We start from the raw sequence: 23,711 nt of genomic DNA on the forward strand, positions 1-23,711 counted from the left end.
TGAAGCACGGCGGCTATGTGGTCATTATGAAAATTAATTGGTTGAAACCCAATTGAAAGCATTTGATAATAAATACTGAAAATATGCAAAAAGGGATTGTCCACATTATCGTTTTTATCATTATCATTATTATCATTATCATTATTATTATTATTATTATTATGGCCATCTTTTTGGACCGGCACTCCATTAACATAACGATAATGGCGATTCTGGCACTGCTGCCTTTGTTGTTGATGATGATGTTGACAATGCCTCTGGTTTCTGGTTTCTCCGCTGCGCTGCGGCTGTTTAACTCTGCACTTTGGCATTAAGTATTTAATTGCCGGCTGCATTTACCAATAATTTTACACAAAGGACAACGCGACACGGCCGATTAATTAAGAAGAATATGCATAGTCACGGACAAAAGGATATACGCGCATGCCGGCGGCCGCAAATACAAATATATAAAAATTAATGAAATGTTGTGTTTATACAAATGATAAAATATTTATTAATTCGTTGCCGCGACACATGTCAACACCTGTTTCGCACGGAGGACGCAGGGGCGTGGTCCTTTTTGGACGCCGGGCGTAACTGTAATTGTTTCTCAACAGGCTGCGGCAGGACATGTACGTGACAGGCCAAGTGAAATGGGGGAACTACGGCCCCAAGAGGTGGTTGGGAAAATCAATTTCCCTGCTGACCAAAGCCAGACATAAATATTTCATAAAATCAAAAATAAGGCTTGGACCGCAGGGAACGAGATCAAGTGGTAGTGCAGAATGAAAGACAAACAATTTGCTGTACTGGGAAATACTGGCGATAAAAAAAAAGAAAGGGAACAAGGACCCCGACGAGAAGGTCCTGCATCCCTGGCAAAAGTTATTATTAAAATGATGAGCGAGGAAAACGGGGTGAGCGCAGAGCGGGTGCGAAAGCAATTGAAAATCAGCGCATAGTCAAACGAAATAAAAAGCCATAAAATCGGATTTCCAATATCGACAAACAGATAGATGGACAAGTCAGGCTGTGCACACACTTGATACGCAGGATGGTCTGCCGCAGACAGTCGCAGGACTCGTGGCTCCTGGTAGCCAGAAGGAGCTTCCTTTTGCATTTTCCCTTGGAATTGCATTTCATTTTGTGTTGTTTATCGATGGAAACGCAGCGGCGACGCCTTTGGCTCCTTTGCCATCCTTTTTCGCCGGCAATCGGAATATGGACCGTAAATCATTGAGAATTGCTCGGGTTGGTACGGCAGACCAACCCACAATATCCTCGAGTAATTTATGTGCGTGGGTTGGGGGCGGCGGAATCCGCCCGCCATAAGTGTAATAATAATAATGGCTTAATGATTATGTTTGTCATAAGCGGCCCTGGCAGTCGGATTACGTTTTATGAAGTGCCGCAGGTCAGGCTTGGGGCCCCAGGATTTGTCAACACCCCTTTCAATCTGGCATGCTTGGGTTTCATAAAGAATGAATTTATGTGGCCTCGGGATCATTTGCAGGAAGTCGCCCCACCCTCCTGTATTTCGATCAATAATTTCTAGCAGGGGTGTGTGTGCGGCACTTGGGTGGCTTGAATCTCTGGCCATTGCCTGATTTTATCCTGTTTATTTGCGTGCGGAAATGAACACATGAAGGCATACAAATAGCAAACATAGAAACGCAATTACGCCCACTTCCTGCGTGAGCTTGGGTGGCCATAAGTTGGTTTTTATGCCACCCTCGCATTTGGGCTTAATAAATGCTTAACGCACTGCGCCGTGCCGATTGCTCGATCGACAAATCATCGGGTAAGAGGGAAAAGCCCATAAAAGAAATGTCATAATACATATTACAAATATAATAAAGTGCCCGAGGACCCGAGCACACGCATCGCTGGCAGAGTAAACAATTGTTTGCTGATGATGGTACCATCATCCTCCACCTCCTCCTCCTAGTTCTCCTAGTCCTCCTGCTCCTAGTTTCCCCTACTCCAGCTGAAACAGCTTAGCAACGCAACTGACAATCACAACAGCTTAGAGGGCCAACTGCCACAGCCAGACGCTGCCTCGAGTGCGGCTAAAACGATGCTTAAATATAACAGGCGGGGAAAAAAATATGCGGAATGCCAGATCCCGCTGATGAGCTTTCCTGCGACAACGCGGCGTATGTGTGATGCGTATACGTAATTTGTTATCATCGCCACCGCCGGCTGCCAGATTCAGGATAATAATTTCTGCCTGCCGTCTGTTTAATATTTTTCGCGCCTAATGAAAAATACTGGGCGTCTGCTTTGGGGGTCTATGAACTGTTAAACCTTCTTTCCCGAGGGCTTCCTATCATTTGTCACACACACACACACGCGCGCGATTATGCGACATTTCCTTTTTTATTAAGGCTTCCATTTATTTTTTGTGTACGTGTGCCATGGGCTTCCTAATGTATGGTTAGGATCTGTAGCTTCTGGCAGTTGGCTGGGTGCTGATAGCAGATAAGCATTTGATGAGCTTTAATGCCAAATTGGAATAAGGCAACATACAAAAGCAGCTTAAAATAATGCCAACCAATTAGCGTGTTTATCTGCTTAAATAACAAAACCCGTAAACTTGACGTGTTGACCATTTTGTGGAGTTCAGCTTATGAAAAAAAACTCAACAAAAATATGGTTTATATGAATAAAAATTAAAGTTTCATTTGCATCAGCCATTCTAGTAACGCGCAACTTCTGCGAATTTCATTTCTGCGGTTTTACAAACTTTTGTTGTGCCACGCGTGAGGAAAAGTTATGCGTAAATAAAGGATATAAAATTCACATGTGACTCATGCGAATGAAAGCAAAAAACTTTTCCATCCACAGAGAAAAAATGTTGTATGCAAAAGAATTGAGAACGACGGCATGTACATGTACGGCATAAATACAAGCCACTGCGAAATAAATATTCACCGAAAACTTTTGACATGCAGCCATGAATAAAATGTATTTGTTTTTAATACCCATCAGGCACAAAGAACGATATGGATATAGTCGTAAGGGGGCTGCGGGGATTTCAGGCTGATAGTCAGAGCAACTGAGTTGTACATGGCAGCAGCCCCTTCTTATCTGGCTTTATTCAGTTTAAATGAATATCAAAGAGTGCTCTTACATCCATATACAGAAAGCAAGTACACAATGTTAAAAAACATTTAACAGATATTTGTAGAATCAAGCATGAATCAAGCTCCTATTGAACACAATATTGGACACAAATACACATATATTTTTGATGATCAAAGAGCCCATGTTTTTTTGTGCATCGACATTAGAATATTGAGGACAAACATAAAAATAATTGATAAGAAATAAGTAATGAAAATATGAAATGGAATCGGAATAATCGAAGGCAATAAAATTATACAGAAACGTTTAAGATACATGCAAATACTGAGAAGTAAATCTGTTATTTTTCTTGTTTACACAACATGCAATTTTAGTTTTGCTCCAAGGCTACTATGAATCTCCTTGAAAGAATAGAAAGCATGTTGAAATTAAATTATCCAGCCTAGATCCCATTTACATGAGCGAGTGGAATAGATTCGAGATATAATTCTAAATTATGTTGACATTTTAATTGAAAATTCCTTTTGAAATGCAAATAGAAAATCCAAAGAGAGCCCAAATTCAATTGCGAACCCAAAAGCAAATCCGCCCCATCCAAAAAATCTAAGTCATGTGAGCTGATGCTTGGGCATGGCGTATGTTTTTGAATAAATATGAAGTCGAGCTTGAAATTGAGCTGGCAAAATGGTAAAGGGAATTGGGGGGAGAGCAAAAATGGTTGTATGTAACGTAATAAGGCAGAATTAATAATTTAAAATATAAATTGCCACAAGAGCACATGAGATATTTTAACCACAAGCAATTTAAATATTAAATGAGAATGAGAAATGTAAAGGAGAACAGTTGGGGCAGTTGCATAGCCACCAGCAGCCGCAAAACTTGGAATCCGAATCCTTGGAACCTTGGAACGCAACTTCCGTCTGTTTCGTCCTTTGCCGATGTTTGTGTAGCCATTTCCGCATCCTCATTTCATTTTCTACTCTGCTGCTGTTCCCTTCTTCTGTGTGTGAGTGTGCGTGTGTGTGTGTATGAGCACGTCAAGTCAAATAAATTTAATAACGCATACACATACGGCATAAAAACAAACGGACGTGTATGGAGTTACGCATACGCCACGTGGGGAGGCGGCAGTGAGGACGTGGCCATGCCTCTAAGGATGCGCATCAGCGAACCGCAGTGGCGGCGTCTGATAACAATGCAAATTAACACGGCGTATGCGCAATATTTGTTTGCCACAGCCGTGCGCTCCGCATTTTACCTTAAACCTTAGCATATTATTTTGCGCGGGTCTTCGACCGAACGAACACGCTTTAAATTTCTGGAAAAAAAAACACACACACACATGCCAGCGGTATATATCTGGCCTGCATCGATTTTTACTGCCGTTTCGAGCCCAATTTTTTTGTGTACGGCCATTTTACGAGCCACTCACATGCCAGCTGGCGCACACATAGTATAAACATATTACACATCATTTCGCCTGCGACGATGCGTAAATTGTGCTCTAAAGACAAGAGAAGCAATTTGGGGAATTATCAGCGCAGCCATTAACTTCTGATAACTGCCCAAAAAATGTACGAACAAATCGCTTTCCTAATGCTTGCTCAAGTCGAACTTTTAACGGTTATGGAAATTTGACAGCTTGATATCAAGAAACATTTTCGGAATAGAGTCACTAAAAGCAAGTCAAGATTAGAACAAATATTTTTATTGCAACTTTGAATTTTTAAATATTTTAAAGAACTCACATATCACTACGATATAACTCAGCTGAATTGATCTAGCATCTTCGACTTGGATTTATGTTTCATGCTAATGAGGCATTCTTTTTTTGCAATAATCAGCAGGCAATGGATTATTAATTAAAGAAGTGCCACTCAAAGTGAACAATCTGCTGCAAAAGCTAAAACCCAAGAAGAGCCAGAAACCAGAAGAGCCACCACTCATGAGCGTTGGGGCTCGTTTATTAACTGCCATCCAGAGCCACACTCGAATTCACTTGGTTTTTGCGGCTTGCCAGATCATTAATTTTTGGGGAGTGTCAGAAGCGAGAAGCGCGCATTGTGCTCGTATTACATCAAAGGCTCGGGTGGATATCGACTTTTAAGCCATACGGCTGAGAGTCCCTGTGAATTGGAAAGCCATCAATTATGGCCCCGCAGTCAATTCAATGTAATCCAGCCAGATGGCGCATCTTAATCGTGGCTCGTCGTCATCGTTGTAGTCGTCTCAATTGCTAAATCATGGAGGCGAACTCCAGTTTGCCGACTGGATTGCTTAGTTATGCATGCACATACACATATGTGTGTGTCATCATGAATATGCGAATGTGATAGCGAGTTGCGCCAATCAACTGTGGCTCGAATACAAGCTGAATCCGAATCTGAAGCTGCGAATCCACTGAGTCTGCGGCAAATTGTCTGTGCAATTTGGTGCACAACAAGCGCAAACAATTGTGGGAAAGGTTATTCAAAAGTCATGCGACTACCGTCGCCTGGGAAAATGTAACGAAACCCCAAAGAGTCGAAACAAACAACCAAGCGGCCAAAAGCCACGCTTTCACGTACCAAAGAGCTACAAATTTATTAGCGAGTTTTTGCCCCAACTCGATGTCGCATCCTTTCACTTTGCCAGTTGACCCCTCCTGACTTCTGCACCTCCAACCAGTTGTCTGGTTTTCTGTGTCATAATCAATAATTAAAGTCGCCTGCGACTTATCAAGATAGACAAAGTGTTTGGTTTTGGGATAATGGGCTGGGCAACCATAAATATGAAGCCACGTCAAATGGGATTTTATGCGCAAGTGCAGATACGTTTTCAGATGCGGATGCAGATAGAAACAGAGATACAATCTGTGAATCGTTCGTGTGTGCGGCCATATGTGGTGCAAATATTTCATTCATGACGCTTGTAAATCTTCTTTTGATTGCACTTAATACTTGTCACACAGCACGGTGCAAAAAAAGCGATTCCTAGCAAAGGCATTCCGCACACAGAAAATACCCAGGAGCTGGGGCTTAGAAACCACCACATTGGGAGCACAAAAAAAGCCAGCCAGCAAGCAAACTAACAAGAAAAACTGCCAACGGTAGGAAGAAAATCATAATAATCCAACATGTTTGCATTCAAATTGAGAATTTCTCATATGCTCCACCTGAATGGGAACACGTATACGGCTCTGTGTGTGTGCGTTAGTCTGCCTTCGCGTTTGTGTGCGTGCTTGTGCACAGAGAGAAATATGATGAGCATTTAATAATGTTACCTAATATTCCGGCAGCACGCAATTTAAGATGCTATTACTCAAGAAAATGGTTAAGCTTGAATTCTTTAGTATGAATATTTGAGAACTATTAATCTTAAGTAAACACTTAAATATCAGAAACATCAGTAGGTAGAACAGAGTTTTTCCATCTGTAAGTGAGTAAGTATTTCTATCTCTGCTGGGAAATCTCATTTCATTTGTGCACCATGCAAACAGCCTTCTCACACACGAAGGTACAGGCAAGGCTGTCGTATTCTCCTTTCAGCTCTGCCAGTTAAAAATCATGTTTTCAATGCGAAAGATTTTGGCTATCAGCAAAACACGGCCGCAGGATACAGATCCGGATCCTTGTTGCCCGGAATGAGAGACACCTTTTACCGCAATTTATCGTTCGCTGAATCTTAAATCCCCTTTATCACACGCGCACATGCAAACAGTCGGACGAGGGAATGTGTTTGCCATCCCTATCGGTGTGCGTTGGTATGGCGATTCCAAGGCATTATCCTTGGCGGCCTCGCGTTGTAATACCAGAATTATGCTTTTTTATTGAAAGTGAAAGAAGCATAGAGGGCGCTTGGTAAAAAACAAACAAGTCAAGGTGCGCGAAATATGCACACCATATAGATTTTAATCTCGGAATTTATATTTGCCTCGTTTGAAAGGCATGGCAAAAAGGTAAGCATGGCATGGAGTATTGAAGAGGTCCCAAGTGACTGGGCACAAAAGAATGCAGGAATCCGAGAGTAAAAGTCCGTCTCCATTTTCTTGGTTATCAGGGAAAATCTTGAAAACTTATTACCAGATACTTGAAGGGTCTCTCGCAGCTAATAAAAGCGAACTTCTCGTTCTGTGTCAGCTGCCTGCCAACTTATTCGTTTCTCCTTCCCGCCGCAGAGTGTCAAAAAAGCATAAAAAAAGTGCCAAGATGTCTGGAAGGACTCTAATCCCCTCATTTTTGTAATATTCAAAGTGTCCTGTTAACGGTTTTCAGGAGAAACTTTTCAAATCTACAAATTGGTTTCGCCTCTAACCGCAAGAAAAAGATTGCCGAGCCTTTCCGACTTGCGCTGACAAATCTCTTGCCCCAAAAAACGCACATACGCACCATAGCAAATTTCACGCCAGGGCCAAAGGCAAAGTGAAGTCAAGTCAACTGTGGGAAAAGGAAAAGTACCAAGAAAGTTGGCAGAGAGGGTACACGGAATTGGGTGGCCCACCACTCCAATGGCAATGGAAGGCAAAATCAAGTATAACACAGGCAAAACGTGGGGCTAACAACGCTAATACCCCAGGAAAATCCCAGCGAACAGCGGGGTAAACTTTCACAATCTCCAGATCCTTCGGCTCTACCCATTCCTTGTTCGATCCCACTCCACTTCCCATTCACTACCATCCATTCTCGACCCTTTGCGACAAACAAATCCAGCCAACAACTTTTGCGAAAAACTTTATGCATTTCACTGCTGATGATGAAAACAAGGGCTACACGAACAAAAAAAAAAGAAAAAAAAGTGAAGTGAAGAGAAGAGCCAAGAAGGGAGAAACAAACGTAATTCCCGCATTTTCTTGATTTTAAATTTACGAACGGCACCAGCAGAAAATAAGAAAACGGTTTGCTCCAAGGAGCCAGGACACATGTCCATCCCATCCGCCCGAGGCTGATGCAGAGGGATCCGCTGAGGGATGCGGATGGCGATGGAGCGATAACTTTTTGATGTTTTATGGCTGTCAAGTTGTTCTGTCGCCATGTCAAAATTTTATTATAAATTCACCACCCCCCACCCCTCGCCCACCATTTCGGCCTCATTCTTGCCCGCATCTCCTTTGTGGCAATGCCGCTTGCTTAGCTCGAGCCAGCGTCATTGATTTGCATAAAAACGTTAACAAATATTTTCCATTTTATTATGGCAAGTGGGACCCGAAAAAAATGATAACAAAGCGCGGGCCAAGCGGCAAAGAACCGACAGACAGCGGTGAAATTCAATATGTTTTGTCTTCAGTTTTTGTTTCTCGGCGGTAAAAAGGATGCAGATGAGGCTGCTGACTGACAGGACAGCCTCGAATGCGCAGTATCCTTTAGGAAATAATCAAATTCTAAAGGAAAAGCCTTAGAACTAAATTCATTAAATGAAATTAAAATTGTATCAAGTTTTGCCTTCTGATAGTAAATTGCACACCGAAGCCAACCTACATTTTCTAGAATATTTAAAACTATCGATTGAGCGAAGTTTCAACAAAGTAACCAAAAAAAGTACACGCACAGTGCCCTTAGAGGAAATCGGAAGGAATAATAAAAAGTTATTCTTAAAAAATAAAACCTGCAGCTGTGTTACCCTTTTAAACACAAACTCCAACAGCAAGTTTTGGGACCCGAGGTCCTGCAACAAGGGTATTCATACATCAAAAACTGAAGCTGCCTTTGGGGCAACAAACAAGACAAACAAGTCGCTTTCGTTTTTATTGTTGTTGCTGGCTGCTGGCTGCTGCCGCTTGGTAAATATTAAAAATACATGTAAAATTCAATTTCTTGGCCTGGGTATGGGGTGTGTGCTTATGTTTGTTGACTCGCGGCTGCTTGTCGCAAATAAAATCTACATGAAAAGCAAAAAGGAAAGGACTCCGAGGGGGTCCTCAATCCCAGCATCCCGCGTCCTTCGTCCTTTGACACTTTTGCTCCAGCGAGCTCAATATAAATAAATAAAATTCTTTGCGGCTGTTTTGCGGTGTTGTCGGCTGGCACCAAAACCGCTGCTGGAAAATTAATTGAAAATGCTTTCGCTTTAAATAAATTTTCAAGCCAGATCGCCCTCTCCCTCCATCACGAAAAAATAAGGGAATCGAGGAAAAAAGTAAAAGCAATTTCAATTATACGAAGAAGTCATTGAAAATGAAAAAAAAATAAGCGAAAGGCGCAATAATAAGACACAAAATCAATGACTGTGTTTGATTGAATCAAATGTGTGCCGTTGTGTGCTGCAATTAAGGCGATCTAAGGATAACTAAGCCGGAGTGAAAAAGGGCCAGTCAGGGTCTCCAAATCAGTTGCCCCTGGGAAAAGTCGGCTCTCATGCATTCCTGTCACGATTTTCGATTTGCTTTGCTTTTGAAGATGTCGTCTGTGCGATGCTGTGAGTAGGTATTATATATATGTATGGATGTACTTATTTACAATCAACTGCGCTAAATTGGGCTACAACTTTTTAAAATGCCATACATCTTCGGCTCGACTCGGCGCAATTCGATTTTGGGCGAAAAATCCTGGGAAACAAACGCTTAATTTAATTTATTTTGCGCAATTTTCCAATGCTGCTGTGATGGCTCAGCACGAACGGCTGCTCATTAATTTTGTTTTATTTCATTTTATTGGCGCATCAATCGACAAAAGGGGCGCGCGCTCGAGAATCCCAATTTGAGACTCCCCTGAAAGTCAGCAAATTTTTCTTGGGGGCCCTATTTAGTGTTAAATTTTATGCAATTCACGTTTCACGTTTTCCATGTTTCCCGCTCGAATGGGCCGTCCGAAAAATCAGCCGCCCATTGCTCATTATCGTTGTCATCATCTGGGAAAATCTTTTCATTTTCCGTGCGCCCGCCTGCGCCTGGATGATAATTGAAATTGAACAATTCTAATCGATATTCTGTTGAGGCGTGAAATTTCAGTATTGCCTCTGCATCTTCATGAAAATCCCCTTAACTTGGCTTATCTGCTTATCTGCAAGCCGCAACAACGAAAAGCGCTTCCAGCTCCATGAAAGAAATGAATGTCAGAGGAAGTTTTTAGCTCGACGTTACTTAAATGCCCGGCAAACATTTGAATGTAGTGCTCGCTCGGGGCGCACTGAATGTTAATTCGTAACATACAGAGTTTGCCACCCACTCATATGCGAGCCCACGGGGCTTTAAATGGCATATTTTAAATAATACTTGAAAAGCTTTTTAAATATTCATATATATATATTTATGCACTTATCCTGCGGCCAAAGCCTGCCAACCATGCCCCCGGTTGGCAGGTCGAATTTGTGTGGGAAAGTTTTGTGTTCACACAGATTCATTGCCAGCTTATGCTTGAGTTCTCATAAATAGAGCGATTGCAGACAATTGAAATGCGATAAACAAAGCAAATGCCATTCGTTTGAACAGGCAGGAAACGACCCAACTTCAAAATAAATCCTTGGATAACTCACTCAAAGGAGGGGCGAGTAAAGAAAGGACCAAATTTTGGGATACTTAAAGCTTCACAGTGCTTCAGCTTACCTGCAAATAAAAAGAAGAATATAATGTACTGGATTAGAACGAACTCGCTTGATGGATTGTGTGAATGCATTTGCCAGGGACAGCTCAAATTGCCAAGTTTACCCACAGGACCGACATAATTGATCAATATTTAGCATGGCAGCGCGTCAGTGTCGACAGGCAAAGTGGCAGACATGCAAACAGGTCATCAGGGTGACTTGGGCGGGCTGACACGGATAAGACCGATTGGGGGATAGGCCAGAGCCCCAGGACCCCAGAACCCCAGGACCCCAGCGCCCCGGGATCCCAAAGAGCACCGAGTTTAAGGGGTCTTTGCCTGGGTAAACTATTTCGCATAATTGGTTGCCGCTTCTAATTGCTTTCTGACAAAATATCTCTCTGTGTGTATGTGTTTAGAACTCAAATAGCGAATTCATCATTATCTTTTAATTAATTTTCTCGACCAAACGATGAAAGTTTTCTCTAGAGCTTCATTTTCTTTTGCCAGCCTTCTGTTGCTTTTTTTCTTTTTGTTTTGGTTTTTTGTTTGTCGGTCTCTGGTCCTGTTTTCATGACAAACACACAGCCAAAGGACTGCAATAAGCATTGCTTTATTTATCTTGTGTCTGCTTTTAGTTTTGGCCTCTGACAGTTTTCATGAAAACAGAATTTTCCTTTTCATTTTGCTGCTTGGCAAAATAATTACAAAACGAAACGAATAGCACGCTGATGTCGACATGAAACGTCTTATTTGTCAAATGGCTCAGAGCCCAAAATTGGACTGGTCTGTTTGCCAGCGGCGATGGCGGAGAAAGAAGAAATCACATCCCACTCCTCCTCCTTCGGCTTAAGCGGCTTACGTGGAAATCTCGCCTGTAAGGCACTGATGGGCCAAATTCCCACGCTAGGTTCCCTTCTCGATTAACATAATCGAGGTAGATCCGATCCCATCAGTAATTTGGTCGGCCGCAAAATCGCATTAGGTTCAAGTGGGCCCCCAATTTCCATCTCCCACTTTATCGCGCTAACTAAATTATTGGAAAATGCATTCCTCGCGAGTTTTTCACGGCGCATGCGCAGCCGCATCAAAGGTGTTGCCACAACGCGGCAATCACGACGAGTCCAACCGAAGAAGAACCCGTTATGTGTGAGTAAGCCACAGTCATTTCCTAATGGCATTTGTATAAGCCTGGCTCAGAGTACAGTGCGTTTCGGGGCTATAGGTATTCAGAGAAGTATGTATGTTTATATGCCCTTAATTAGACCGAAACAACTTTTCTGTGCAAATAGCTTGGCTTATCCAAAGTTCAAGAACTAAAGAAATATATGTTTGTGTCTATAAGTATATTCAGGTTATTACAAGTTTCTGAAACAACAATAAACGACCTTTGCACTGATTTATATACATTTGCTTAACCCTATTGCAAATAACACTTTTACTTTCTCCGTTTTGATTACCTCACCATGAGACTACATTACTTGCGTTTTCGCTACGCTATTTTTGTATAAAGCAACTGCTGTGCGACTCCTCTCGCCTTAACAATGCGTGACGCACTGTATGGTGTCTTGTAGTACATTTTCGAGTTTCAATTTGAAGTCTTGACTTTAGCTTCGCTTATTTCTGTGGCGGCGGCGTCCCTCAGACTTACTTGTCAGTTTTAATAACTCGCCTGTTGCGAGGCAGATAGGCGTACCATCATCATCATGGGCGGGAGCCATAGAAGTTACGATTTTAAGCTGCAGGTTCGTTAAACTTTCTGTGCTGACTGCTGACTGGGCCATAAATTAGGCATACATGTGTATATACAGAGAATATCAATAATGTTCCCTGTCCCTTCAGGTTTATGAGCCATTAAAAAGTATGACTATGGTTATGCCTCTGGACAGTGGCTGTTCAGACACTTATATGATATAATCTACGCTAGCTCGTTCATAATTAATGCACAGTGTCCTAATAATAACAGTAATTAATGTGTACTGGAATGCTAGATTCGGCATCTGAAATCAATATTAAATGGGGGCCCTTGCGAAGGTCTGCCCACGCGACTCGATTAAAAATTAAGCACTCCCCAAGCTGTCCCACAAAACAGATTTTTACCATACGTAGAGAGTGGGAGAGAGTGGGAAAGACCCGAAAGATAGCGGGACAACGTAAGAATCAAAATCAATTTCATGTTTATGACACTCTGTTTTTTACGACCTCTTATGTGGATCCACACAGCGGGCCGCTTAATACATGCAAGACTCCAGCTCAGATTTGGCTTCGTGTCTGGTTCTTGGGTTTTTAGTTCTGATTGTGGTGGGTTCGGTTCGTCACTGGCCGATTATCGTTGACTTTCATCTAAGAGGTGGCCTGGATTTATACATATGTACATATGCATACATATGTATGTATAAGTGGTATTCCCATTGGTATGTGTCCAGGGCCAGGGTCCATAAAAAGAGCACAAAAACTGTCATATGTTGATTTTAATGGCGTCAATCTGTGCAAACAGTCGGACATTTCGCTTCTGTCTGGCTCATTTAGCCCCATCTGCCCCCGCCACTGTTTGCATTTATAATTTGTTTGTGTATTGATTTACATGTACCCTGGCCATCAGTCTTGCGCCGATTTTGCTGGATGAAGTGAATTGTTTATAGAGCCTGCATAAAAATTGCAGACATACCGATACCATGCCACACCATGTGCCCCTGTCTGCAACATATTGACACATTTCAGTCCGCGACTGATTGCTATATAATTCCGACTGTCCCCACCAATTGCAGTTTGGACATGGACGTGGATACGGATTGAGGATTGTGTGTGTGTGGGGGTGTGTGTGGGTGTGTGTGGCGGGCGTCTCATTAGGAATGCAAATGTTAGTCCTTGTCCGCCCTTAATGTGCTATTAAATTTTCAAGAGATATGCCATTGATGTAAATTCGAGGGGCTGGCTCCTGACATTTTCGGTTATTGGGGATCATGTCAAGGCAATGTGGAGTATGTGTGTGTGCTTAAACATTTTCCCAGGCTGAATGGCCGGATATCAATCATTAACGTTGGTAGGAGTCGCAGCAGAAGTACCTTTAATTGCAGACCATCCACGCAAAGTGTTGAGTGTTGGCCCTTGGGAGTGGTGTTATCGTGGCATCTTGGCCATCTAAGTATATTTTTGAACTATCAGCTACTTTAATCTTGAGACATTCACAAGGGTAACAAGGGCACCAAGGGTGCTCGGCGAGGCATGATGACTCGATCGCCTTTTACTGGCACCTACAACAAACGTGTCTTCCTGTTCTTATTGTTGCGTGGGCATTTGTTATCAGTGAATGCCCATCAATGGAAAAGCGTAGGTTTCCCATTTTCCCAATCCATTATCTTTCACTTTGCGTTCGTGTCCCATTCTTAAAGCCAAATCAAGCGTTGGACATTCACCATTTGAGGTATTTTTAATATCTGGCCCAAATTGTTGCTGACTTACTGCTACTTGCCGACTTTCCGTCCCTGCTTTTCTGAGCATTAAAATTAGCTTAAATTTTAATTATAGCCAAGTGCCCATTTGGGCTCGCTGGCCCACTAATGAAGTTCAAATATTCTTACCATTTTGAATTTTTTCTTTTTTTTGGGCCAAACTCCAGATCAAAACCTGAGCCAGAACATTTTATGCTAATGACAAATGCTTTTATCTCGGCCAGAACAAAGCGGGCCAAAAAGAAAAGGAGGATGAAAAACGGAAAATTATAAGCAAAAATTGTTGGCAACCTGCTGCTGATGCCGCTGCTGTTGCTGTTGCTTTTCCTTTTCCAGCTGGGTGGCAGGAGTTTTCCACCCCACGCTGACCCTAATCATTGTGCCGGACTGACCCGCCAAGTTGGTGAAAAGCTGCAGATCGGGGACCGTGAAAATTACACCGCCTTTCCCCCGCCGCCGCAATGAGGTTACAAATATTACATGCCAGGTGGGTGTTGTTTGGGTGACTAAAATTTATGCATTTTTTCTATGCGGCTTTAATTAAATTTCTCTTTTTCGGTATGTTTATTTTTTCTGGAATTTTTTCGTCCCGGTTTTTTTGTGGCCGCTAATTTCCACGTTTAGGCGCGTCTAATGTTTCCCCTGCTGTGGTCGTGTTTCTTTATTCAAATGAGAAAATATGTGGCTGTGTCACAGGTGAGGAGTAAGGCCTAATTGGCCCTGCCACGGGGTTTATTATATCAACATTGCCTCGGCTTCATTTGGTATGTCTCATTCTCATTCTGGCGCCATCTGCTTGATTATGGAAATCGATTAGCCAACTCCATCTAATGAACTAGACCAGAGCGCAGGACACGGATCAGCAAACATGTCGCGACCAAAAACTTCATGATGGAAAACTCCTGCACGCAGGTAGGGCCAAAAATATAAAAAGGTAAAGAACACAAGGACGGGAACGGGGACAAACAATAGAGAGATAACCCAAAGATAGACAGACAGTGGAAAATTAATGAGATTTTTCGTTTGTGCAGCTGATGAAGGCATTAGGGTGATAGCAAGTGCAACGACTTCATTTCACTCCACCGAGAGAATGTCGCAGTGGGGAACTTATGGTTCTTCCTCCCCTCACGATTTTATGGTCAGCTGAAGCAATAAAATTGGAATTAATTAATTGAATGCAACGCAATAAGCCCTGTGACTGGTCAGGCAGGTCTATCTCAATTCAATCTGATTGGAGAGTAAAAAACCTCACACGTTGAAAAGACACCGAGAGAAATCAGATGTTTAAATAGCTGATAACCAAAGTCTGGGTATGGTAATACTCAATTTATTTGATTATTCTACTAATATGACATAATATTATCATGTACAGCAGACATACTTCATATAAGAAAATATTATATAGTCGATTTGTATTACCAATATCATTTCAATAACAGATATTCACGTGTAGCTCTCTGTCTCCCATTTACGTCACCGATCTGGTTTGACTTTGGGTTTAACCACCCGCTGATCTGAGATCGGGAGAGTAAGACATATGGTGGATGGATCGTACCGCTCTTTTCAGCTTAGGAAGCTGACTCATCCCGCTGAGCGGACCGCAAGTCATAGAAACGCTGAAAGCCGACGTGCTAATTATCAACACAAGTCGCCAATAACGAAGAGTGAAATAGCAGAAAGCTAAAAAACACTTGGCAGATGTAAAAACCAAAGCGGCGCAGTCGGTTTTGAATATTGTTTTGCTGCCTTTTCGCTTATCAACCGAGTGGACAAACGCCCTCAAAAATGAGAGGAAAAACAAAAAAACCAACGACTAAAAAAGCGAATACAATGAATCTCAAATGAGTTTCTCATTGTCAGGCAGTGCAGAAATATTTATGTATGACAATTCATTTTGGGCAACTTTTACCGCCCGCAGTTGAACTAGTGGCGGTTTGGCCATAACAATAACGGAGCCACAATTACAGCTACTTTCTAACGTGGCCAAGACCAAAGAGCCAAGCGTAGCATCTTGAACGTTTGCAGTTAGCCGTTTTCCACTTCATCTTTTTTCGTTCCCTTCTGTTTTTTTTTTTTTTTTTTTTTGGCAGAAGTTAAGTAGACTGTTAAATGACTTCCGCAGTTTTACCTTCACAGACGAAGACTCACATTTTTTCAGTTTGCCGCCATTGTTATAGCCGCTTTGAAAGCTCTTTGCCTTTGATCTGGGCCACAGAGGAAAAATCTTAACCCAAATCCAGAATACACTTATTGGGAAAACCCGCGGGCGAAAGGAGCTTAAGCAGGGTGCTTACTATCGAGAAAAGTACAACCAATTTTTATATGTATGGTATAATTATTGTTAAAACATTGTTCTTGAATTCTAGCTGCTTCTGAGAGATAAGCGTTGAACTTTTGATAATCTTGGGGTTTTTCATATAGAACGTTATCAACTAAGAAGAGGCTTATGGACAAGGGAAAACCAAGAAAAGACGGAATCAACTAAAAGCAAGGAACAAAGTTTATCAGAAGGTCAGACAAAATTTTAAAAATTTAAACAATTTGTAATCATTTTTTTAGTATTTTTTAAAATTTATTTTTTATAGTTTTATAGATGATTAGGCTTAATAAATTATTTTGTTTTCCGGTTTCTTATCAACAACTTTTGAACTTTTGTTTTTGAAGATCAGGGTGGATAAGCCATCAGTAATGGGAGAATTTTGTGATTATTTAAAAAAGTACTTCTGGAAACACGTACCCAACTAAATATAATTATTATATGTTAGTGAATAGTCGGTCTGGGTAGTCCATGACAAATCAATGATACTTTAGGCATATATCATGGAAGTTATCCCGAATCTTGAATTTCATTTCCCTTTGTTCAGCACACTCCATCGTTGAGTTTTGTATAAATTTGCGTAATTTAATACAACAAAGGCAGTCAGTATAATTCCCCTATCAAAGCCGACTAAAAACCACCGGCCCTTCTGCCACATGGAATATCCAGATAACAGGAACTTTGATTACTCTCAATCGAAAGGTTCTATAAATAATTGGCTAAATCACGTTCGTTTAATTCCACAAAGCAGAACTGCAGTACCCAGAAATTCCCACCTTAAGTATTTACAAATAAAAGTCCCCGCAATGAAAACCTGTTGAACGAAGCTCTCTTTGGTAGTAAATAAACTTTTGTTGTGTCTGTTTGTTTCGATTCCAAACTGGTTTTTGGCCAAAATTTTGAGTGTTCATATGCTGGCTCGTGAGCTTTGAGCCAAGTGCGTGTGGCTTTGTTTTCATCTTCCTTTTTTGGGCTCATGGGTTGGCCAAAACGCAAAGCACACCCCAAGGCCGATGAGCACTTGCTGCTGTACTGCAGCATTTTGCACATTTCCCGGGAAAGTGGCGAGAAAAACCTCGGAAATTGTGGACCACAAGAGTGTGACACACACAAGCACTGGGGAAAATTGTGCAACGGTAACAATTGCTGTAACTGTTATTCATCGCTTATTTGCACAGGAAAAAAACAGTTACGCTGAGTACTAGTAGTTTAAATGTTATTGATAACATTTGTGTAGAAATCACCTGTGACTTTAAATATATTTTGAAATATTTTCCAACTTATATTAAATAAGCTACTTAAAATCGACTTTATCTTTCAGTGGTCAGCATTGACCAACACAAAATGTCAACCAATTACCGGATGAGCAATCAATTAGGTATATTTTTTTCCTGTGCAATTATAGGCGAATTGGACTGATCAGCGAGTGGGAGAGAGACAGCCGAGCTTAGCGCGCGCCAAGCGAAGCTTAGCACAAAGCAAAATCGAAAGGTAGATAACGAGACAGAGCGAGATGGCACGGTTCAAAGTGTAATAACTGAACAAGTAGACGCAAATACTTACCGTTTTAATACGTGTTGTATTAAATGTGAGGTTAGCTGCTCCGCTTCGATCTCTTGGGCAAATATTAATATTTATTTGGCTTTTCTTAAGCTGGCACGAACAATCACGCACTGTTATTTAGCTTCTCTGTTCGCGCTTGTTCGCACTTTGAAGCCGCGATTTTTCGCGTCTTTTTTTTGGTTAAATGCTTGCTACACTTTCACACATTTGCATTTAATTGCGCCTTGTGTTTCTTGTTTTTTTCTTGATTTTGTGCTGCGTTGCGTTGCTCTTAGCTTGGCTTATTCGCATCGGTTGCCAAATAGATGGCCACAAAGAGACAAACAAAAGCGGCCCACAACACACGAACGCGCGACTCTGGCTGGGAAAATCCAAAATCCAACTGCTGCAAGCGCGACAAGCGTGCGTTCACGTCGGCGATTCGGAACAAACTAAACTCGACTCGGAAAGAAAGGAGAACTGGGAGCTGAAGAGCTGACAGAGCGCGTACTGCGGAGGGAAAGACGAGAATTGGCGGAGTCGCCAGCGAGATACCCTGTACTCAGTTCGCAATTGGAATATATAATAAACTAATAAATGAAAAACATGAATTACGTTAATTTTTAAGCACACTATTTAATTTTATATTTATTATATTTTATATCATATTACTTTTGGCACAGTCTATATACATAGTATCTTCTTTTGGCACAGTTTGGTTTTAACTTGCTAAAACTCCACTTCGTTATAGCAATATATAATATATATATATAATATAATATGAGAATTCGGGCTTTCAGTTCATTTTTTGTAAGATGACTATGAATTTTATATATGAAAAATGTATAATATAAAATATGCCTTTAACTATTGTGTGGCAGGCGGCATATTAAGTCGAGTAAATCATTCTACCCTGCAAATACCGTTCGTTAGTATGAATGCGAGGGAGAAAAAGAGAGATATACACGAATTATCTTCGTGTCTGTGGTCGTTGCACTATAAGCAAATCGCATGCGATAAAGTCATGCGAGAGAGCAATACATTTGAAATACAGGTACTTTGTACACGAGTATAAGAGAATGTTTCAGAGAGAGGAAGAGAGAGAGCCTTCTACTGTTTTGTTTTCATTTTTGGGGGAAAAGCCGGCAGTTGTTGTTGGCCAGTAGTTCTCAGTTCTTGTTAGCCACGTTTAACCGGTTAGCTTCAAAGTGTAAGCATCTCAGGCAGCATACGTAATAACAGTGATTATGGATTTATTAGTTGATTAGTTCTCACTGAGTAAAATGTAAAATGTAATGGCCCGCACGTAGCAGACTGATTGTTGTTGTTGTTGCTGCCAATTAAAAGCACACTTCCACAACATCGCCCCTCTCGCTCTGGCGCTTGCGACTCAAATGAAGTGGAAGTGCGTTCTGCTAATGCGAGACAAGGATGGGACATAGCTCCCGGGGGAGTAGCGTGTGAAGTGCGACAAGGATGGGGAATGGGCGAAATGGGGAAATGCAAATGGAAATCGTATCCATCTGCAACTGTGTTTTCTGTAATTATGCACGGCGTATGGAAAATGAGGACATGCTTATGAATAATCTTTGAATTCATGTAAAATTTTCATTGCTGCCTTGTTTTGTTTCCACTTCAATTTGTATTTCCCAATAGGTAATTACCTGAACTCTTCGGAATTATGATACAATTTGTAAAATATTGCAACAAAAGTATTGTTTATTACTGCGAACTTTTGAGTATTTAAAATATTTTCTTTCCCTTGCTGCAAACAAATAACTCCATGTTAAAACAAGCAAAGCAACGCAATTTCTCCAACTCAGTTACATTAATACACATTTGCCACGCTGCCCGTGTTTTTAATTTGAAATACCTAGGATTTTCTGTAAGTATCTAAGATATTACCTAAATATGCGCATGTAATTCGGACCGAGAGGAAATTCCAGCAATTTCCCATTCAACGTACCCACATGGGAAAACAAAGCGCACAGGACACACATCACACAACACAACACTTCGGGAGATTTATTCCTCATTTGCCTTGTTTTATGGTAGCTGCAAAATTTCACTTTGAATTGTGCCGAAAATTTAATTTGATTTCATTTTCATCAGGGCGGCACATAAATAGTGCAACAAATGAAATTTGTACGTGCCACAGATGCCGGAGGAACCAAAGGCAGGCCCACATGTGTTCCAGGTCCAGATTTGTGACCATTTGTGCGTGGTTGGCCACGACACGCAGAGCCATAAATTTCAGATTCTCAATAAACTAATGGCAATTGGTATCCGAAAGATACATTCTAGATATGTATGTGTGTGCATATATCTCTTCAAACACGTACAAACTTATTCCAGCGCGTCTGCGTTATTAGTTTTTCCTTTCCTTTCGCTCGGCGCTCTTTTCAATCCATGTGACACTTTTATCACACACGTTCGACTCATCAAAAAGTTAACGACGATAATGACAAACATTTCAAAAGCAAACACTCTGAGGCATGCAACCAGATCCATTTTCCCCAGCCGGGAGATAAATATCTAGCATATAATGCCCGGCCTTGTTGTTGTTGTGGGGCAAACACCTTAATTAACTTTTTTCATGAACATCTTGGCTTGGAACCCGGTCCCATCCTCTTGCCACTCGAATCGGTTTAGCTTGACTTATTTATTAGGGTTATTTGCTCAACGAGTGGTGGTCTGTGGCTACATGTGTGTGTGTGTGTGTGGGACGTCCTTTCACACACAGGAACACACACTTGCTATCGCATGGGTAACTACCTGCTCATTTTCACCTGAGTACGTGTTAATTTTGTATATTTATCTTACTGTTTCCCGGAGTTCCACGAGCTGAGCGCTGCCAAATAGAAAGATTGTATAAATTTCATCGTAAGCGGGGCTGACAGCGGCACCCAAAACAAGGGCAGTCCGAATTCCAATTAACAGCTGGCAGCTTCTTTGGCCCAAAACCAAAATAATAATACGCAAAGACATAACCCAGCAGCAACAACCGCTCCAGCTCCGCAAATGGAATTGTATCTGACACGTTCAACTTTGACGTTGACTTTGGCTTTTCCTCAGTCAGTCCTGCGCCCGAATTTTCCCCGCCCCGTCCCCTTGACAACGTGGGAAATGCAAATGGCAAGACGGAGAAGTTACCAAGTTTTGGACAAACACTCGTGCACATGCCGAGAGGAACAAACAAAGGCTTGGAGTAAACCCATATGGGAAAAGGCACTGGAAGAAAGCGGGAAAGCCTACCAGCAGTTCTAGTAAAAGTGCCTACCTAAAGCTATTCATTAATGATGTGTTAGTGCTTAGTTTATCTTAGGATAAATCATATTTTAATGTATTTAAGGACAGCTAACTGATTTTAATATAACATTAAGTAGTTGTAATGTGTAACAACTATCTGCAACTATCCCAAAAATGTATGAATTCAATTTTCCCAGTGAGTATTCAGTTTCCACTTGTATCCGCACTGTCTACTTTACTTTGAACTCCCTTTGTTTCTTTCTTAGCCCCACCCACCCACTTTGGGCCTTCCTTTCCCTTTCCTTTCCCTTTCGGTTTTCCCATTTCGGCGTTATTGTTATTTCATATTTTGTCTTTTTGTTTATCCCATGGCTGTCAGCTTCCTTCGATATTTGATATGATTTTGTGTGAGTTTCGTTTGGCTCGTCGGCGGCTACCGTTTTTGTTTTCCCCAAGAAGGCGTTGAAATATGCATATGAGCCGCATTTCCGAGTCTCAAGTGGCAGCGATGCATTTGCTGCAGCGGCACATGCGCAGCATATGTGAATGTTGCATTAGCAGTTGCACTTGCAGTTGCAGTTGCACTCTTAATTTGCAAATGCTGCTTGGCCGGAAGTCGGCGCATCTCTGAGCCGCTTGAGCAGATTCCAGATGCCAGATTCCCCCACTCTGCGCGCTACTTTCGCAAATGTAAAAATAGTTTTGCACCAGCAGATGCAAATTATGGGATAAGTGAAGCGTGCAGCCGAGGGTTCCAGTTCCTGGAGAACTGCAAAACGGGTTGCAAGTGGACGTGATGGCATTGCAACTAGTTGTTATCTAGGTGCCAGGGCTTATCGCATCAAATAATTCAAACTGGTTTAGGTTCCGACGCATAAACATCCTGTCGCGTGGCTTTAACACTACAAAGTGATTAAAGCATTTTCCGATGCCTAATTGATGCTTCCGCCGGTGGCAAAGATCGCGCAGCATACCGTAAACATTGTAGACAGCCAGCCAAAGGAATTGTAATTTATACGTAAATTTATTAATTCAAATTGTGTTGGCAAGAGTTGCCGCCTCCAGACTGAAAATAAACACATTCTGCGTTGGAGGGGAACTGGCCATTGTGAGCGCGTGATATCCCCAAAAGCGGATTTGACTCCACAAATCCACGTTGACATAATTTGCGCCACATGTGTGCGCAACACGCAGCAGAAGCGGAGAGCAGAAAGCGGAAAGCAGACTGTGGCATACGTTTCAGCGGTTCGGCGGGGCAAAGGCTCCTTTTTGGGCCAAAGTTAAAAATAAAAATCCGCTTCAAACACGTGCGTGCTGGAGTCTTCTTCGAATGGGGAGCGGACTGCAACGCCAGACAACTTCCACTTTGACTGACAATTAATTTCAATTGCGCATTCGCGTTAATCGCTCTCACAAAAAAAAGGAAGAACATAGGGTGGCAGTGGCAGCAAACTTACTTGATTCTACACTCCCTCAATTAAACATATATACTTTCCCGTGCTTTCCCAGTGTGTCGCCTTCTGCTGCTGCTGCTGGAGGAGATTAAAAATATAAGTGACAGCGCAACGTTGATGGGGGATTTCCCGCAAGGAAGATGTCAAGTTCAAGAGTCATTACAGCTGGCTAGATGGAGTAGAACAATACAGAGCGTACAGAACGTGGGGGCCACAGATGCGAGTGGATCGAGTGGATTATTTTTGACGTTTATGAAGGCTCTAATTGATTTAAGGGAGCGCAACGCATTATGCCATATTCATTTCGAATTTTGTGCTGCTTTTCTCGGTGGGGCACGTGATGGTGGTGGTGGTGCGCTGCTGGCGGCTTATCAGCGGTGCGGTGGCTCAAATTGGATGAAGTGCACTGGACGTGCAGCACCGAGGCCTCGGAAAAGGTGATCCTTGGGAAGGCGTACCGGACGCACCGGCAGGATGTATGCAGTTGCTTGCTTTTCCAATGTCCTTTTTCGCTGGCGAGCTGTTGTTGCTGTTATTGGTGTTATTGCCGTTGCTGTTGCTGTTTGCACTTTTCAGCCTTCCTTTCCATTGCGCTGCCTTCGTTGCCCGCACGTCGACAGCCTCGCACGTTCCGCGGTAAAGTCACGTATTTTCCAGGTAATTTACGTTGGCGAAACTGTTGCCACCAATATTTCTGGCCATGCTGGCCGTTGATTTTAGCCGCGTCTTCATCGGGGCGATGTTGTTTCACTCATTCCCGCTCTCCGTGTGCATGAAATGCGTTTTTTGGCCTTTGTACGTGAGCGTTGTCCCTTCTGCACCGTCCGCTTATTGTTTTCCTCACGCCTTCTACTTCCACAGCTGCAACATCCACCAGCTATCCTGGCCGAGTGCAGCGAAATGTGCATAACGTGACCGGGTTTCTTAGTTGGCTTTTAGCCGGCCAAGTCGAGTTCGAAAGTGCACAGGACACAGGAAATGGGGCACTCGGTGATGCTGCCCCTGCTGCCCCTGCTGCTGCCACTGCTGCAACTGCAGCTATTTCACTTGAAAACTTTTCGACAACTTTCGGACAGTTGCCGGGATACTGCCGCGAATCCTGCCGAGTTGTTTGTTTGTGCTGCTGCTACTCCTG

General features: G+C 42.2%; 1 protein-coding gene across 1 annotated transcript in view; it reads right to left on the reverse strand.

Annotated features, from left to right (window-relative positions):
• LOC6555256 (protein toll) overlaps window positions 1-18,345 on the reverse strand; it is a 44,484-nt gene extending 26,139 nt beyond the window's left edge. Inside the window, exon 1 of the mRNA XM_001981601.3 lies at window positions 17,895-18,345. The gene's annotated coding sequence lies outside the window, so the exon portion shown is untranslated. The remainder of the gene's footprint in view (window positions 1-17,894) is intronic.
• Window positions 18,346-23,711: the final 5,366 nt, after the last annotated feature.

This window comes from Drosophila erecta, unplaced genomic scaffold (assembly GCF_003286155.1).
Source record: "Drosophila erecta strain 14021-0224.00,06,07 unplaced genomic scaffold, DereRS2 tig00000000-arrow-pilon, whole genome shotgun sequence".
Classification (NCBI taxonomy): Eukaryota; Metazoa; Arthropoda; class Insecta; order Diptera; family Drosophilidae; genus Drosophila; species Drosophila erecta.